This window comes from Bos indicus x Bos taurus, chromosome 18, assembly GCF_003369695.1.
Source record: "Bos indicus x Bos taurus breed Angus x Brahman F1 hybrid chromosome 18, Bos_hybrid_MaternalHap_v2.0, whole genome shotgun sequence".
Classification (NCBI taxonomy): Eukaryota; Metazoa; Chordata; class Mammalia; order Artiodactyla; family Bovidae; genus Bos; species Bos indicus x Bos taurus.
The window spans coordinates 5,907,425-5,920,387 of record NC_040093.1 but is presented as its reverse complement, the minus strand read 5'-3'; the positions used below and the strand labels follow the sequence as shown (position 1 = coordinate 5,920,387).

At 43.2% G+C, this 12,963-nt stretch overlaps 1 protein-coding gene across 2 annotated transcripts in view; it reads right to left on the bottom strand.

Annotated features, from left to right (window-relative positions):
• Positions 1–12,963, bottom strand: part of LOC113876082 (zinc finger protein 665-like) — a 48,087-nt gene that overhangs the window by 19,197 nt on the left and 15,927 nt on the right. The window lies entirely within an intron of this gene.

Sequence of the window (12,963 nt, the reverse complement as noted above, 5' to 3'; positions counted from 1 at the left end):
CCTGGGCCATCCCCACTCAGGGCAGAGCACCTGCCTCCTCAACCCAGATCTCAGCCCTCAGGAAAGGGAGGACTCAAGAGTCCTGATGCTCAGCGAGGGATCCAGACTGCAGTCACCTAGGGCACCTTAAACACTATCAAGCTGTGGACCAACACAAACTACCTGAAGGGGAATCTCTGGTCAGAGGGTACAAAACATGGGTATGCAAAATGCCTCATCAATGAAACCTGAAGCTTGGACTGAGCACCACTCAGAGGAGACAAGAGTCCTGATGCTCAGTGAGGGATACAGATTGAAATCACCTGTAGCACCTAAAATACACAAACATTCACAAAATGTGTACAGGCGTTATAGATGGGTTTTGCACTTCTCATCTGTATGATTTGAGCAACTTTTGAATTTACTACATTCTAAAGCCACAAAAGCTACATCTGAAACTAATCAGCCACATCCAAAGCCCTCAGTACCCAACTGGATCCAGTTCCCCTTCTACCTACACATCTAGGTGTTTCCACTTCATTCTCTTTGTCTGTTTTCCTATTTTCCCTCTACTTCGGGGTCTCCTCTTTCCCCTGCTCCTGCCTTCCTCTCTATTTCTTCCTTCACACCTCTCCTGCCCTTGGCTGCAAACTGCAACCTGTTCCCTCTCTTGAGGCTCTCCCCCCAGCCTTCTCGATTGCCCTACATCTCTAAGAATTTCTGCCTCTTTCATCCCCCACCTCTGCTCTCTCTCTGCCCTCCCTCTTCCTCGGCTCTCCTTGTCACCCTTTGTACTGTTCCTCTCCCAGGACCACGATGCTCTGAAGGCCACTGTCCCACCTTTCACCCTATTGCAGACTCTTTGTGTGAAGGACCTCACCACTGTTACCTGTCCCCTACTGATTGATGATCCAGGGCCCCCCTCTCTCTGGTGCTCTCCAACCCCTGGAGATGCAGGATTTTATTTATTTGATTCACCTGCTCCTTTCAAGGCGTAATCGCTTTCCTTTTATTTCACTTTCACTTTCATGCATTGGAGAAGGAAATGGCAACCCACTCCAGTGTTCTTGCCCGGAGAATCCCAAGGACGGGGGAGCCTGGTGGGCTGCTGTCCATGGGGTCGCACAGTGTCGGACACGACTGAAGCGACTTAGCAGCAGCAGCAGCCATCTTCTATGTTCCGATCTCCTTCATTCTGTTGCCGTTAAGTTTTCCTATTTCTCTGTCCGGCTCTCTGACTCTGCTTCGCCTGATCGCCTGGCCCACGAATTTACAAGGATGGCGAGCGAGTAAGATGCCCGCCTACAGCAAGAGACCATTTGCCATAGGGTAAAATTTGGCACCGAAGAACATTGGGTGTTACAGGGCTGGCCGAGGTCACCTCCCTCTACGCGGGGTGAGAGGAAGGGCTGACGGGAAGGTTGGTCTGCAGGGCAGAAGGACCGGTCGGAGGAGACACGAGGACACAGGGGCTAGGAGGGAGGGGGTCTCAGGAGCGGGGCGGACTCTCCTGAATTCCAGGACCGGGAAGAGGGCGCGGCCTCTCTGGGAGCCAGGCGGCCGGCGCGGCCTCCAGGGTGCCGAGAGGGCGAGGGCGAAGCTAGGGGCCGGCGGGAATCCATTTCGCGCCAGAAGACTTTACTTGAGAGATGGGGACAGAGGCACTAAACAGTCTTAGGCGGGAAAAGAAGAGAAAGGCGGTGTCTACCTGGACTGAAGTCAAGGGAACGGAACAGCCTCAGAGCGAATTCAAACACAATGGAAAACATACCCTACAAGTATTGGCGCCGTCTGACTCTGCTTGAGGGGGAGGGCCGGATGCTAGGATTTTAGGCCCTTAGTAGCTCCGAGACCCTGACAGTGGAACAAGGGAGACCGCCTACCACAGAATTACCCTAGAAATCAGAAGTTTACGCTCTGCAGTGCGACCGTCCCTCGGAGAACGTTTCCGGGTTAGAAACTGCTCACTCACGATGTTAGAGGCGGAACTTCCCTCACGATGTTAGAGGCGGAACTTCCGGTTGCAGCGCATGGGCGGAGCGCTACCGGGAGGGGCGGGGCACGGTGAACCCTGATCCATTCAGCAGCGCCTGGAGGCGGGGCAGGGGACCTTCTAGTACCGTGAAAACGCTCACTTTAAGATCCTGTGTGAAACAGGTTTAACACCTTGTATTAGTGTCTGAAAGTAGGAGGTTTCCTCCTGACAAGTTTAAAACGGTGTTAATAAAAAGCTGTATTTGCCAGCAGGTTTCTCCCAGGTCCCTCTCTTGAGACTCAGGCGCTGTATTCAATGGTTGGGAACAGTGGTCTCCAAGTGGTTGCTGTGGGATGCTAGCTGGCTCGTGGAACTTTCCTGCAAGTAGAATCAACTTAGGCAGTTCAAGGAACGAAAAACTGGATTTGCCTCGATAATAAAAACTAGAATGAGAAATACAAATTGCTCCCTGGGTAGAATTCTACCCTACAGAACAGTTTTCCTTTGTATTCCTCATTCAGTCAGGATGAATGAGGCTGAATGACAACAAACACACTGTCAGTTCCAGGCACTCAGGAACTAATCCTGGAGTCTGAGTGAAGGACTAAGCCGTGTGATAATTTCCGACACTAACCATTGCTTTAAAGAGAGTAAGACACGCTAAAACAAAACAAAACAAAACAAAACAAAAAACTGCTCTAAATTGCACTGTTCATTCTTTTTTCTCCAAAGTGTTTTGCTTTTGAAAACGTTTCCTCCCAGTGTTATTGAGATGAACTTGACATACATCACTGTATGAGATTTAGGTGTACAGCATAATGTTCTTTCATACATTGAAATAGTTACTGAGTTAGTAAGCATCCATCATCCCATATAGATTCAATTAAAAAAAAAGAAAAAACATTTTTCTGTTTATGATACTGTCGACTTAAAAAAAACACACAAACCAAGAGTCGTGAGTTGTTCCATTTCGGGCAGAATGAGGACTATAGCCAAGGGAACAAGGTCTCAGAGACAGCTTCCAGGAACTGTTCTGAAGAGGTACAGGCAGAAAGTCTGTACAACCGTTTTTTTGGTGAAGCGGGACGCAGCTCCTTAGAGAATCTCTTAATTTACTATAAGGGATGCTGCCAAACTGATAAATCATTCAATAAAATCAATTTTTTAAATTTACTGTTAAATTTTTGTACATTAATAGAAGTCAGAGTCTGAAATATACAGTTATGATGTTTTCAGTATGCCCATGTGAATAGTCTGGAACAGAGAGTGGAAAGAATAATGCAAGTACAAATTGAGTATTTAATCCTCAAATGGTATCCTGTTTGATTCCATATTTGAAAGAAATTATTACAGATTCTTTCAATCCTGAGAATCTAATGGCACATTGCTAGCTTCTCTACTTGTAAAGTTAGAGACAGGAAAAAAAAAGTGTTGGTGGAAGGAACAAGATTCATCTAGGGTTGACAAAATAACTAAATTAATTACAATAGGAGATGTATGAAACACTTCAAATAAAATAGCAGCAAATGTAACTGCAGCAGTTAAATGTGAATCATACTCATATATGCAATATTCTAATGCATATGAATATATTTTCCTCTGAAGATAACTGCTCTGTTCAATTTCCAAAAATAACTCATTAAACATACATATATACAACAGTTATAACCAGCCAATGGAAAAAGTGATGAAGTTTTCCTCTGCATCATTTCTACCAGATAATCATTCCCTAGTGACAGGGACTTTCCCTCATGAAGAGCCCAGTCCCTTAATGTCCTGCGTGCTCTGTTCAAGGCCAGTAGGTGGAGGATTCTGTCCCATAACCCACTGTGAACTATCTACAGAAAGGCACCCTGAACGCAATGAGCATAATGAGTAATCATGCCCTAGTCTTACATTATTATCTGCTGCTAAGCATAATTCACACACTATTGTATAATTCAGGGTCCTCATTTTTCCAGGTAACATGAAGCTGAAGGAACCACACCTAATGGAGTCTGCCCCTTCATCTTACTGACTGCTCTCCAGGGACCATCTTCAAAGGTCTATATTGAAGGTGTAAGATCAACAGACTTCAAACTTCATGTTGAATGGCATACACTGTGAAGTAGCCTTTTCAAGAAAACTCAAAACAAATGAATATGTATACACTGAAGATAGGGCCTCCCTTGTAGCTCAGTCGGTAAAGAATCTGCCTGCAATGCAGGAAACCTGGGTTCGATTCCTGAGTCAGAAAGATCCCATGGAGAAGGAAATGGCTACCCACTCCAGTATTCTTGCCTGGAGAATTCCATGGACAGAGGAGTCCAGCAGGCTATAGTCCATGGAGTTGCAAGAGTCAAACACGACTTAAACCACCACCACACTGAAGATAATGGGCCATTTCCACATAGGTCCTTACTCTCATGTATACATTATGTCATTAAATTTTAAGATGCTGTGACTTGTAACAATTCTGTAGTATGTAATATCTCAGATTAATATGGACTATAGTTGTCCTTATTTATTAGGGTTATTTATTCCTAGTATGTATTATTTGATGTGTGGTCTATTGTAAGAAGTGCTCAAAAAGTTCCCCAAATTTATCGCATATTTCCCACATATGAATCTTATGATGTTCCCTGAGAATGCACTGTTTCTTAAAAGCAGTTCCATGTTCAGAATATCTGTATACTTTGACTTATATGAATTATCTCATTACACCAAAGGCGAGGGCACTTGATGAAAATCTTTACAGATTCACAACACTGGAAAGAGTCTTCTCCAACATAATACCTCTATGTTCCACAGTTGGGATCTTCAATTATAAGAATTAGTACACACATTATTTGGTATAGTTTCTCCCAGAAACATGTATTCTGAAGCTTAGTGCACTGTGAGGCCTGGATAAAGCTCCTCGTCTACATTTACGTGTCTTCTCTTCATGACAGAATCTCTGCTATTGCCTAATATTTGAACTAAAGGTAAAGGTTTTGCCAGACCCACAGAATTTGGGAGCAAACACTTCAGCATGTCCCCTTATTTGTGATCTTTGGGTAAAACCTCTGCCACATACATTTGTATTGTTTTTCTCCAGGATAAAGATTCTGATATCTAGTGACAAAGGAACAATAATTTGAAACTTTGCCATATTCACTGCAATTTTATTTTTGGAATTTTAAAAAGTTAAATTAAAAAAATTTATTTCTTGGCTGCACCCTGAGGCATGTGGGATCTGAGTTCCCCGACAAGGGATCAAACTCATGCTCTACCTCCCACCCCCTCACAGTGGAACCATGGAGTCTTAACCACTGTACTGTCAGGTTAAGTCTCCCCACTGAATTTTTAAGCTTGAGGTATTTGGTGACCCTGAGTTTAGGGTACAACCTAAAGGATTTGCAAAATTTATTCCTTTCTTTCATGTTCTGTCCACTGATTATTACCTAAATTCTGGTGAGATATGAGCCCTGAGTATACATTTCTCACATTCACGATATTTGTGAGGATTCTTTCCAGAACAAATTTATTTTCTAAAGGCCTGACTACACTAAGTACATCTACCTGGTTTCTATCCAGTATGAATTTTCTCATGAACTTTAAGATGTGAACACATGCTAAATGCACTGCCACATCACTGTATTCTCAAGGTATCTCATCAGTATGGACCATCTCATGAGTTAGGCTTGAAAGCACACTGAAAAACTTGCCACACTGAAAACCTTTCATTACATTTATAAAGTTTCTCTTCAGTATGAGTAATTTGGTGGGTCATGAGGTATAAACTTTGACTAAACACACTGAGACAGTCATAACATTTGTAAGGTTTCCTTCCATTATGACATTTGTAAGGCTTCTTTCCATTCCTTCCTTATATGATGGTCAGACTGAATGCACAAAAGCTTTGCCAGACTTAAATATACTTATATGGTTTCTCTCCAGTATCAATTCTCCAAAGAACTGTAAGGTGTAAATTTTTAATTCTGAAGACTTTCCAACATATATGATATTTATATGGTTTCTCTCATGTCTGGATTTTCTTATGCGCACTAAGCGCGGGTGGCTGCGACCGGCGCACTAAGCACGGCCGAGAGGAGCTACCCCACATCCGAGGTCAGGGGCAGAAGCCGGGAGGACCCCATGCCCGAAGGGTGGCGGCCAAGAGGAGTTACCCCACGTCCGAGGTCAGGGGCAATGGCCGAGAGTGCCAGGCTGCGATTGCGCAGGAACGGCCGAGAGGAACTACCCAAGTCCGAGGTCAGGGACGGCGGCCGGGAGGAACTATCCCACGTCCGAGGTCAACGGCAGCAGCCGGGAGGAGCTACCCTGCGTTTGAGGTCAGGGGCGGCGGCCGGGAGGAGCTACCCCACACCCGAGGCCAGGGGTAGCGGCTGTGTGGACCAACCCCACATCCAAGGAGCGGTGGCTGCACGGGCACAGGAGGGCCTAGAGGAGCTATCCCACCTTGAAGGTCAGGAAGTGCGGCAATGAGGAGATACCCCTCGTCCAAGGTAAGGAGCAATGGCTGCGCTTTGCTGGAGCAGCCATGGAGAGATACCCCACACCCAAGGTAAGAGAAACCCAAGTAAGAATGTAGGTGTTGCAAGAGGGCATCAGAGGGCAGACACACTGAAACCATACTCACAGGAAACTAGTCAATCTAATCACACTAGGACCACAGCTTTGTCTGACTCAATGAAACTAAGCCATGCCCGTGGGGCAACCCAAGATGGACCGGTCATGGTGGAGAGATCTGACAGAATGTGGTCCACTGGAGAAGGGAATGGCAAACCACTTCAGTATTCTTGAGAACCCCATGAACAGTATGAAAAGGCAAAATGATAAGATACTGAAAGAGGAACTCCCCAGGTCAGTAGGTGCCCAATATGCTACTGGAGATCAGTGGAGAAATAACTCCAGAAAGAATGAAGGGATGGAGCCAAAGCAAAAAGAATACCCAGCTGTGGATGTGACTGGTGATAGAAGCAAGGTCAGATGCTGTAAAGAGCAATACTGCATAGGAACCTGGAATGTCAGGTCCATGAATCAAGGCAAATTGGAAGTGGTCAAACAAGAGATGGCAAGAGTGAATGTCAACATTCTAAGAATCAGCGAACTAAAATGGACTGGAATGGGTGAATTTAACTCAGATGACCATTATATCTACTACTGCGGGCAGGAATCCCTCAGAAGAAATGGAGTAGCCATCATGGTCAACAAAAGAGTCCGAAATGCAGAACTTGGATGCAATCTCAAAAACGACAGAATGATCTCTGTTCATTTCCAAGGCAAACCATTCAATATCACGGTAATCCAAGTCTATGCCCCAACCAGTAACGCTGAAGAAGCTGAAGTTGAATGGTTCTATGAAGACCTACAAGACCTTCTAGAACTAACACCCAAAAAAGATGTCCTTTTCATTACCGGGGACTGGAATGCAAAAGTAGGAAGTCAAGAAACACCTGGAGTAACAGGCAAATTTGGCCTTGGAATACGGAATGAAGCAGGGCAAAGACTAATAGAGTTTTGCCAAGAAAATGCACTGGTCATAACAAATACCCTCTTCCAACAACACGAGAGAAGACTCTACACATGGACATCACCAGATGGTCAACACCGAAATCAGATTGATTATATTCTTTGCAGCCAAAGATGGAGAAGCTCTATACAGTCAACAAAAACAAGACCAGGAGCTGACTGTGGCTCAGATCATGAACTCCTCATTGCCAAATTCAGACTGAAATTGAAGAAAGTAGGGAAAACCACTAGACCATTCAGGTATGACCTAAATCAAATCCCTTATGATTATACAGTGGAAGTGAGAAATAGATTTAAGGTCCTAGATCTGATAGATAGAGTGCCTGATGAACTATGGAATGAGGTTCGAGACATTGTACAGGAGACAGGGATCAAGACCATCCCCATGGAAAAGAAATGCAAAAAAGCAAAATGGCTGTCTGGGGAGGCCTTATCAATAGCTGTGAAAAGAAGGGAAGCAAAAAGCAAAGCAGAAAAGGAAACATATAAGCATCTGAATGCAGAGTTCAAAAGAATAGCAAGGAGAGATAAGAAAGCCTTCTTCAGTGATCAATGCAAAGAAATAGAGGAAAACAACAGAATGGGAAAGACTAGAGATCTCTTCAAGAAAATTAGAGATACCAAGGGAACATTTCATGCAAAGATGGGCTCCATAAAGGACAGAAATGGTATGGACCTAACAGAAGCAGGAGATGCTAAGAAGAGGTGGCAAGAATACACAGAAGAACTGTACAAAAAAGATCTTCATGACCCAGATAATCACGATGGTGTGATCACTGACCTAGAGCCAGACATCCTGGAATGTGAAGTTAAGTGGGCCTTAGAAAGCATCACTATGAATAAAGCTAGTGGAGGTGATGGAATTCCAGTTGAGCTCTTTCAAATCCTGAAAGATGATGATGCTTTCAGGAAAGTGCTGCACTCAATATGCCAGCACATTTGGAAAACTCAGCAGTGGCCACAGGACTGGAAAAGGTCAGTTTGCATTCCAATCCCAAAGAAAGGCAATGCCAAAGAATGCTCAAACTACCACACAATTGCACTCATCTCACATGCTAGTAAAGTAATGCTCAAAATTCTCCAAGCCAGGCTTCAGCAATACATGAACTTCCAGATGTTCAAGCTGGTTTTAGAAAAGGCAGGGGAATCAGAAATCAAATTGCCAACATCTGCTGGATCATGGAAAAAGCAAGAGAGTTCCAGAAAAACATCTATTTCTGCTTTATTGACTATGCCAAAGCCTTTGACTGTGTGGATCACTATAAACTGTGGAAAATTCTGAAAGAGATGGGAATACCAGACCACCTGACCTGCCTCTTGAGAAATCTGTATGCAGGTCAGGAAGCAACAGTTAGAACTTGCTGGAGTCCAGCTCCAGCAGCCAGGGATTCAACCTGAAGGGGTGAGCGGTGTTGGCGAGAGAAACTGAGGCACCCTCTCATTTTACTTGGACTGGCTGTTTATTTCAAGCTTATGATTCTCTTTTATACTTTTACAAAAGCATTAGGTCAGAGGTTTAATATTTTTAGTTCCCATGGACCCAGATTTATTTTTCTCGAAAAATCATTGTTGCCCCTCAAAAGGAGCTCCTTCCTCAGCAATTCTCTTATCTACTTTTTCTCATGTGTCCTTGTGAATACACTGTGACTCATGCTAATGTCTGGGCTGCATACCACATTCCTCAGTTTAATTCTTATCTTTCTAAATCCTGTTTGCTCCTAGTATCCTAAGCTCACTATTTCTTAGAAAGGGCTTCTACCTAATATCTCTAAAGTCCCTAATTTCTATAAGCTATAGTAGACTATGCTAACATTACAGCAATCCTTAAATCTTTAGCTTCTATTTTAATTATTCATAAGCCCTAAATTCAGCAAACTCGTTTGCCATAAACTTTTCTCACAAATGGGCTTCAGATAGCAATCCCTCCCATGGCCTCAAGCTGTGGCCTGTGTGCTCACTCTGGAACACTTTTTTGTAAAAGTACTTGAACAAATGTCAGTGATTAATTTTATGAATTATTCTTTGAGCACAGCTGCAGAAGGCTTTATGCCTTCTCATGCTCCTCTCAAAAACAACAAGCACCTTAATATTCTCTTCAGTCAACTCAGCCGAGGAAAGGGAAAAACAAGTCAGAATCACAAAGCTTAACTCCTTCATTCGGGGTCCGTGCCTACAGAACAAAGGGAGGGGGTTTAGGGCCGTGCCTCTATTTTGTCAGTAATGCCTAACGCGACTCCCGACATCTCCCCCTTTTTTATTTTTTAGAGCATAGGTATGAAACTCAGTAGATAGAGCAGAAATATTTCGGCTGAGTATTCTGAAAAGGCACGGGGCTATTACACAAATCAGAACTAGCAGGCATAAGCACATGGCCACATTAATCATTGTAGAAAAGGATACATGGGAAAGATTCCCCTCCAGATTTTTAAAGAGAGAATTAGAAAGCCATTGAGAGGAAAAGTCAGACTCCACCTGCTTCATATCCTGAATATCCTGATGTAATTTAGAGATACCAATACTAAAATCTGAATGATTCCAGATGCCTAAAATATGATTTTTAATGCATTCCCAAGAACGCATAGACTCATTCACTTGTAGAGGGGTAATGCACATCCATTTAAATTCAGCATGGCACCTTAAAGATAATTTAATTTTTAAGTTTGTAACTTCTTGCCCCATAAACAGAACTGCTTCTTCTTAAGCATTGACCCTATTTTCTATTTTCTTATCTATAATTTCCTGCATAGTAAGAGCTATGGAGACATTTTTGGACAGCTGATTGACAAACGAGGCCGTATGTACTTCTTCTGACAGGGCAACAACAGAAACCGTGACTGATGCACTATGGCAATCAAGGCAGTTATTCCCACAACCAGAGCTGCAATGAATCTCTTAGGTTGAGAAATTAAGCCATTAAATTCATATAAAACTTTCAATGCATAATCATCAAACCATTGTCCCTCTAATTTTACAGGAACCATCAAATATAGTGGTTGCTTTACGATCATCACAGCCTTATAATTATTATAATCATTTCCATCAACACAATTTGATATAAAACAATTCACACATATAACATTGTAAACAGTTTTCCCTTTAGAAACTTCCAAACCACTCTGATTTCTGGCCAACAAAAAGGCATAGGGAGAATGTACGCAGGCTCATAAAATGCATCTTTGTTCTTTTAAAGATCTATGTAAAATCACAGGTGTGATAGCAGCCAATGCTTTCCATAACTCAGGCTGCATGGGACCCGTTCTATCGAAGCTCGCTAAAGGAGGAACCCATCCATCAGCATGCCACCTAGTAATTACTAAAGGCATAGGGAGAAATGAATTATTCCATGTGGACCTATAAGGTTCTACATAAATCAAGCCCCATCGTTGATTTGAAAGATAGGGGCACCCCCACTCGATCAGAAAATGTCTGGTGGTAGCAATGGGAATAGTAACTTTATGCCGTACATGCATTCTTTCCAACAAGGAAAGCCAGAAATTCTGCTTATGCTTTCCTAGGCCTGCAGTCCTTGTTCATCAGAGTCCAGAATGGGGAGTACACAGCTCGGATAGTCCTTTAAATGAGGGGCTGCCTTTTTTAGGGCATCAAATAGTCTTTCTTGTGTCCTCGGCATCAGCAGCTATAAAGACCAAAAGTCTCTCTTGCCATCTCTTCTCAAAGAATCAAGAAAGTGATTCCTGCCTTTCAAGGAAGTGCTGATGCATCCATTTAAAACCAGAGCTCATCCTTGTCAAGAGGAAGGTATGGCAAAGCAAGTAAGTGGATAAACGGACACGCCTGAAAAATTGAAGGAAGTGCTGACCACTGATTTAACATTATTAGGATAGATGGAAGCCCCGCCCAAAAGAAGAGTATCATTAACAAAAACACAAATTGTGTTTTAATCCACCTTCTCTTCAGCCTGTTGATTGGCTCATTCATCCAATCAACAGGCTGAAGAGAAGGTGGATTAGGCAAATAGGCCTAATGAACCTTTTCTGCGCTGGAAGGCCTCGGCTGACAAGCCAACACAGCAAGCATAGCCGCAAACATTACTATAAGCGCAGCCTCATATCTCCCCTTTCTATTAATTCTTCAGCCCACTGAGCTAGATGTTTTAGCTGGCCCCAAGTTGGTACCGTGTTGGAGGTAGTTGTTTGAGTATGATGACGGTGACGAGGTGGAGGAGAATACAGTTGAAGTCGATCAGCATGTCTCTCTTGAAGCGTTAGGTGCCTGAAGCGATGTACTAGCAGTGAAGCCTCAGATGAAGAGTCACTTGCCCTTTGGCTTTTCCCTGGCTCCTTCAGGCCTGAACTCAACTAGCTTTTGGTCTCCCCATCTTTTTTCGGTCCCAGACTCCAGGGCCCCAGCGATCTCAGTGACCTTGGGGGTCTTTGTGATCCTGGAGGTCTCATGGGGCTGGACATGTCGAATCAGTCTGTCAGGAATCCAGACAGAAGTGGAATCCTGTAGAAACACACAAGCATACCCTCTCGCACAAGTTAGCAATACATCTGGCCCTTTTCACTCTCTGGTAAGGAGGTCTTTTCACTTGACCAGGGGCCGAGTCGTAGCCCATTTAGGAATCTAGTGTCTCATCATTGTAGTCTGCCCCTGTGTGTCTACATTTAAATGATTAATTACAAAGCATGGTGTAAAACATGATGTGGAGAGGAATACTTAAATTCTTCCTGCTTTAATTTAGCTATTTGATTTTTTAAAGTTTGGTGCGCCCTTTCCACTATGGCTTGACTTTCGGGATAAGGTATTCCTGCTGAATGTACTATGGAAAATTGTTGACAAAATTTCTTAAAAGCAACAGAAGTATAAGCCGGGGCGTTATCTGTTTTTATTTGTTCGGGGAGTCCTATTTGGGAAAAACATTGGAACAAGTGCTTAATTACATCTCTTGCTGTTTCACCTCATCTAGCAAAGCCTGTAATAACATGAGAAAAGGTATCCATGGTAACATGTACAAAGGACAGTCTTTCCAAAGGCCGGGATATGAATTATGTCCATTTGCCAGAGAGCATTAGGCCTAAGGCCTCGGGGATTAACTCCTAATGGTGGAGATGGACTAAATATTGGGCAATTTGGACATAAGTATTTGTCTAGCTGCTTCCCTAGGTATATGAAATTCATACCTTAAACCAGCTGCATTTTGATGGTGAATTTTGGGAGAATTTTTGGCCTTGTCAATTTTTTCATGTAAGTTTAAAGCAATTACTTTAGTTAATGTATCCGCCAAAACATTTCCTTCATGTAAAAAAGGGCTGGGCAAGCCGGAATGGGCTCTAGTATGTCTGACAAAATATTTCTTATCTCTGTGTTTAATCTCTTTCTGTATATCAGATAACAAGGAGAAGACTGTAGTTTTATTTTCCAGGAATATTAGCAGTCTCTATATGAGGAAACAACCCTACAATACATCAGGAGTCAGTCAAAAGATTGAAGGTGTGGTCTCTTAAATGTTGAAAAGTCCAAATAACTGCTCG